We start from the raw sequence: 6,942 nt of genomic DNA, 5'->3' as shown, positions 1-6,942 counted from the left end.
ATATGAGGAGTGTTTGTATTGTACGGGTAAGCTTTTTATCGATTAAATTTTTAACGATTTTTATGTCGCATAATTTTAATACTCATTTTTTATGAACATATTTATTTAAAATTATTTATAGGCATGTTTGCCGTTTGGTTTTACAAATACTCTCCAACCTTATATCAGATATAAGGAACTAAACTCGGTAATCACCGTTACGTCGGTGAATGTAAATAGAAGTTAACAGTTTTGCAATAAGCAGAACTTTTTCACAAACAAGCAAATAAGTTAAATGTTTTAAATAAAATAATTTCTTTTATTTTAAGAATAAAACTTTTTCACACATAAACAATAAACAGAACTTTTTTAATGGATGAAATAATTTTTAGTTAAAACTCTTAACTTATATTATTTATTTGTGAAAAAGTTCTGCTTTAAAATTTAATTTCTGTTTACATTCATTGATATAACGGCGATTACTGAATTTAGTTGCTTCTATTTGATGTAGCGTTCGAGAGTATTTTTACAATCAAGCGGCAAACCTGCCGCATTATATACGATATATTTGTAAAACTAAATAAACATAATAAATAACGGTATACTGATATTCTTCAGTCATTTATTATTGTGAAAATATGTCCGTACACATTTATCCTACGAATGTTGTAAAAGTTTAATATTTTATCGCAATAACGTGGCTGGTGAATCACCGGCAGTGATGGTCCTCCATATAATAAAGTCTCCACATCGTTACAAAGAAAACCACTTAATTTATTAAATAAAAATTAAGTAGAATGTTATGATTAAAAAGAGACATAAAAACGCGCTCGTATACGATAAAAATGCTATAGCTATATATATATATATATATATATATATATATATATATATATATATATATATATATATATATATGTCGAAGCAACCACTTCAGTAGTTTTTAGATTATCTATTAGTAACAAACGAACAATCAAAAGTTTTATTTATATAAATATATATTTAACATTAAATGAAATGTGAGAAATAAAAATTATATCTATATAACTTTTTTATGTCACCAGAACAATAATGAAAAGTTAAGGGGAAAATTAATAAACTACTTTTAGGTCCTAGCATTTCGAATCTAAATGCCTCTAATTAGAAGAGAAGAAGGGGACAGAATTATAAAAGATGCAAATATAGAAAAAAACTGGCTTAATGCTGTTTAGATATGAAAAGAGAATGGAGGAATAGGATAATGCAATAAATAGTAAGTAAAAGCATTAACACGTAGAGCATGTAAGAGTAAATAGTAAAGGTAGTATATGTGTAGGCAATGGTACAAAAATTATATGAAATAATGAGGAACACTAAAAACAAGAGCCAACAATAAAAGTTGAAAGGAAAAATAAGGAAGATAGAAGAAAAGGTAGAAAAAGAAGGAGATGAGACAGATAAAATTAAAACGATTTCAAAGTGCAGGAAAATGGGATTAGAACGTTAAAGAAGTGTTCAAAATAAGTTTAAGAATAAAGTTAAAAATAAAATAAGATAACATAAAATAAGATAAAATAAATATAAAACAATGCAGATTCCAGTGAAGTCTTAAGTTTCGGGTTAACTGGAACCGACATCATTTTATTTTTATTTTTACAGTTGTATAATATTACGATTGTGAGCGACAGGAGTTCAACTTACGGTCGCTCCTCGTAACACGTTCGCAACAAAAAACACGGCTACCTACAACAGCCGCCAAGAACTTCCTGCACTCTCTATCTGTGCTTAAAACTTAACGGGAATTTCATGAGCAGAGTTTCTTTCTTAGAACTGTCCGTCCGTGGAATGCAATACTGGGGCTCTACTTCCCTGCTGATTATAGCAATTTCTTCAAACCTAATGTCGATGAATTCCAATTAGATAATCCATCCTTACCAAAGTTATATACGGCATAATCGCGTTGACACACCGGTTCTCGTCAGATCACCGAAGTTAAGCAACGTTGAGCCTGGTTAGTAGCCGATGGGTGACCATTTGGGAATTCTAAGCGCTGTATGTGCTCTCCGCTTATCTCAGCGTTTGTTTCCAGTCGTCCTGTACTGCACTTGCCACTGGTATTTAACAATGTCGTCTCAGGAGAGATGTGGTTGGAAATCGCGCACCTCGTGCCACAAAAATTTCACGCGGAAGCAACCCTTCGTGGGTATCCATGGTCTGTCTAAGACTGAATGAGCCTGCTTTTAGCAAAGTTCCACTATAGCAGATCCTGTCTCACCATCTATTCAACGCTTAACCCTTATCATAGGGTGACCTCTAGTAAGTGGTGACTTTCCAGGTAAAAAAAAAATAAAAATCGTGATGCGATGTACCTATTTACTATGCCTCCCCACGGGACAGAGTAAGACATCAGGGTCGTTTTTTAACGTGGAGAAAAGGTACAAAAATAAAAATTGTCTCAGTCGTGAAGGATTTCTCCTCCAACGAAAGAGAACAAGAAATAGAAGTGCAGCATCTGAAGAACAGATGGTATTTATTTGCTCCCCCACCGAGCAAATTAGGCACAAGGCCGATTTTTAAAGTGAGGAGTGAAGGGGTAATGGGGACTAACTCCCCGGGGAGTAGGGGAGCTGGATAGTGACAATTGGTATGAAGGGTTGCCCCTACATTGACCAAGGTCTTATATGTGGGGGTTCCCCCACATATGGTCTTTGCTTGCAGTATCTGCAGAACAGATGGTATTTATTTGCTCCCCCACCGAGCAAATTAGGCACAAGGCCGATTTTTAATGTGAGGAGTGAAGGGGAAATGGGGACCAACTCCCCGGGGAGTAGGGGAGTTGGATAGTGACAATTGGTATGAAGGGTTGCCCCTACATTGACCAAGGTCTTATATGTGAGGTTGCCCACACATATGGTCTTTGCTTGCAGTATCTGCCGGAACAGATGGTATTTATTTGCTCCCCCACCGAGCAAATTAGGCACAAGGCCAATTTTTAATGTGAGGAGTGAAGGGAGGGGAAAGGGAAAAGGGAACCAGCTCCCGAGAGGTGGGAAATGGGAGCTGGTTAAAGGTCAGGCATGTGGGGTTGCCCCCACATCTGGTCTTTGCTAGTCATAGCCTGCAGCATCTGCCGGAACAGATGGTATTTATTTGCTCCCCCACCGAGCAAATTAGGCACAAGGCCGATTTTTAATGTGAGGAGTTAAGGGAAATGGGGACCAACTCCCCGGGGAGTAAGGGAGCTGGATAGTGACAATTGGTATGAAGGGTTGCCCCTACATTGACCAAGGTCTTATATATGGGGCTGCCCCCACATATGGTCTTTGCTTGCAGTATCTGCCGGAACAGAGTGTATTTATTTGCTCCCCCACCGAGCAAATTAGGCACAAGGCAAATTTTTAATGTGAGGAGTGAAGGGAGGGGGAAGGGAAAAAGGGGACCAGCTCCTGAGAGGTGGGAAATGGGAGCTGGTTAAAGGTCAGTCATGTGGGGTTGCCCCCACATCCGGTTTGCTAGTCATGGCTAGTCATAGCTTGCAGTATCTGCTGGGACAGATGGTATTTATTTGCTCCCCCACCGAGCAAATTAGGCACAAGGCCGATTTTTAATGTGAGGAGTGAAGGGAGGGGGAAGGGAAAAAGGGGAACAGATCCCGAGAGGTGGGAAATGGGAGCTGGTTAATGGTCAGGCATGTGGGGTTGCCCCCACATCTGGTCTTTGCTAGTCATAGTTAGTCATAGCTTGCAGTATCTGCCGGAACAGATAGTATTTATTTGCTCCCCCACCGAGCAAATTAGGCACAAGGCCGATTTTTAATGTGAGGAGTGAAGGGAGGGGGAAGGGAAAAAGGGGACCAGCTCCCGAGAGGTGGGAAATGAGAGCTGGTTAAAGGTCAGGCATGTGGGGTTGCCCCCACATCCGGTTTGCTAGTCATGGCTAGTCATAGCTTGCAGTATCTGCTGGGACAGATGGTATTTATTTGCTCCCCCACCGAGCAAATTAGGCACAAGGCCGATTTTTAATGTGAGGAGTGAAGGGAGGGGGAAGGGAAAAAGGGGACCAGATCCCGAGAGGTGGAAAATGGGAGCTGGTTAAAGGTCAGGCATGTGGGGTTGCCCCCACATCTGGTCTTTGCTAGTCATAGCTAGTCATAGCTTGCAGTATCTGCCGGAACAGATGGTATTTATTTGCTCCCCCACCGAGCAAATTAGGCACAAGGCCAATTTTTAATGTGAGGAGTGAAGGGAGGGGGAAGGGAAAAAGGGGACCAGCTCCCGAGAGGTGGGAAATGGGAGCTGGTTAATGGTCAGGCATGTGGGGTTGCCCCCACATCTGGTCTTTGCTAGTCATAGCTAGTCATAGCTTGCAGTATCTGCCGGAACAGATGGTGTTTATTTGCTCCCCCACCGAGCAAATTAGGCACAAGGCCGATTTTTAATGTGAGGAGTGAAGGGAGGGGGAAGGGAAAAAGGGGACCAGCTCCCGAGAGGTGGGAAATGGGAGCTGGTTAATGGTCAGGCATGTGGGGTTGCCCCCACATCTGGTCTTTGCTAGTCATAGCTAGTCATAGCTTGCAGTATCTGCCGGAACAGATGGTATTTATTTGCTCCCCCACCGAGCAAATTAGGCACAAGGCCAATTTTTAATGTGAGGAGTGAAGGGAGGGGGAAGGGAAAGGGGGGATCAGCTCCCGAGAGGTGGGAAATGGGAGCTGATTAAAGGTCAGGCATGTGGGGTTGCCCCCACATCTGGTCTTTGCTAGTCATAGCTAGTCATAGCTTGCAGCATCTGCCGGAACAGATGGCATTTATTTGCTCCCCCACTGAGCAAATTAGGCACAAGGCCGTTTTTAATGTGAGGTAAAAACCAGCTCCCCTAAAAGTAGGCAAAAAGGGGGCACTCTGGTTACCAAAAATAATAATTGTCCCAGTATAGAGGGTTTCCCCTCCATTGACTGGTACAAATTATCTTAAGTGCAGCATCTCCCGGAACAGATGGTGTTTATTTGCTCCCCCACTGAGCAAATTAGGCACAAGGCCGTTTTTAATGTGAGGTAAAAACCAGCTCCCCTTAAAGTAGGCAAAAAGGGGGCACTCTGGTTACCAAAAATACTAATTGCCTCAGTATAGAGGGTTTCCCCTCCATTGACTGGTACAAATTATCTTAAGTGTAGTATCTGCCGGAACAGATGGTATTTATTTGCTCCCTCACTGAGCAAATTAGGCACAAGGCCGTTTTTAATGTGAGGTAAAAACCAGCTCCCCTTAAAGTAGGCAAAAAGGGGGCACTCTGGTTACCAAAAATAATAATTGTCCCAGTATAGAGGGTTTCCCCTCCATTGACTGGTACAAATTATCTTAAGTGCAGCATCTGCCGGAACAGATGGTATTTATTTGCTCCCCCACTGAGCAAATTAGGCACAAGGCCGTTTTTAATGTGAGGTAAAAACCAGCTCCCCTAAAAGGGGTCACTCTGGTTACCAAAAATAATAATTGTCCCAGTATAGAGGGTTTCCCCTCCATTGACTGGTACAAATTATCCTAAGTGCAGTATCTGCCGGAACAGATGGTATTTATTTGCTCCCCCACTGAGCAAATTAGGCACAAGGCCGTTTTTAATGTGAGGTAAAAACCAGCTCCCCTAAAAGGGGTCACTCTGGTTACCAAAAATAATAATTGTCCCAGTATAGAGGGTTTCCCCTCCATTGACTGGTACAAATTATCTTAAGTGCAGTATCTGCCGGAACAGATGGTGTTTATTTGCTCCCCCACCGAGCAAATTAGGCACAAGGCCGATTTTTAATGTGAGGAGTGAAGGGAGGGGGAAGGGAAAAAGGGGACCAGCTCCCGAGAAGTGGGAAATGGGAGCTGGTTAATGGTCAGGCATGTGGGGTTGCCCCCACATCTGGTCTTTGCTAGTCATAGCTAGTCATAGCTTGCAGCATCTGCCGGAACAGATGGTATTTATTTGCTCCCCCACCGAGCAAATTAGGCACAAGGCCGATTTTTAATGTGAGGAGTGAAGGGGAAATGGGGACCAACTCCCCGGGGAGTAGGGGAGTTGGATAATGACAATTGGTATGAAGGGTTGCCCCTACATTGACCACGGTCTTATATGTGAGGTTGCCCACACATATGGTCTTTGCTTGCAGTATCTGCCGGAACAGATACTACACTTTGATCTTGTCCCGAACGCCAAAAAAACGATTTGATGTGTATGAACCTATCCAGGTTCCTCTACACCAGAATATGATTGGCTGTTTTTGTCGTCGTCAAATTAAAAGTGATATTCAATTTCTTTTCTTAAAGGATATACACCTGAAAATCATTAATACGGTAAGAAAAAAAATATCTTATTCTTAAAAGTAAATTATATAGATTTATGTAGAAAGTACTGCCACTTTAAATTATGACAAAAACAAAACTTATTAAAACATTTGTTTTATTTATTGAAAATGACATTAAGATGACACACGGTACAAATAAAAAGAAGACGATTGGTAAGCGATCGTGGAATTTCCATCAGTCTCACTGGCTATAATTTTTAAACTACTTCTATAATTCCATTCGTTTGTGATCGCAAACTACCCTCACCACATCAAGTAACGTCGCAATCGCATTATTTATAGTTTAAATATAGGAAAACGCAATATTCGTCTTTATTTTCGCTTGGAATATTTTTCTTTCTTTTTTTCTTTTTACACAGCTGAACCTGTTTTACCGTTATCGACGTTATTTGGGGGAATAAGTGCTCTGTGAATATCTTTTATAATCATAGGAGACGCTTATGCTTAAAAAAGAACTGTTCCATTTTCTTGAGTCGATAGAAAATTGATTTTTGTTGTTGGATATTTGTCTAAATCTAACGAGCAACGGAGGATTTGATGGCAATGCGTGATTTACATTATCTGATTGGTGTCAACGAACAAGATAAAAAGATAGATAGATAGATAGATAGAGAGAGAGAGAGATAGAGAGAGAGAGA

The 6,942-nt window shown here is 40.9% G+C and overlaps 1 pseudogene; it reads left to right on the top strand.

Moving 5' to 3' along the window:
* Positions 1-1,900: 1,900 nt before the first annotated feature.
* LOC145288509 (5S ribosomal RNA) lies at positions 1,901-2,017 on the top strand (annotated as a pseudogene).
* Positions 2,018-6,942: the final 4,925 nt, after the last annotated feature.

The sequence above is a fragment of the Euprymna scolopes genome, chromosome 11, assembly GCF_053919585.1.
Source record: "Euprymna scolopes isolate OS-2025 chromosome 11, ASM5391958v1, whole genome shotgun sequence".
Taxonomy (NCBI): Eukaryota; Metazoa; Mollusca; class Cephalopoda; order Sepiida; family Sepiolidae; genus Euprymna; species Euprymna scolopes.
The sequence above is the reverse complement of the archived record's forward strand: the minus strand, read 5'-3'. Positions and strand labels throughout refer to the sequence as shown.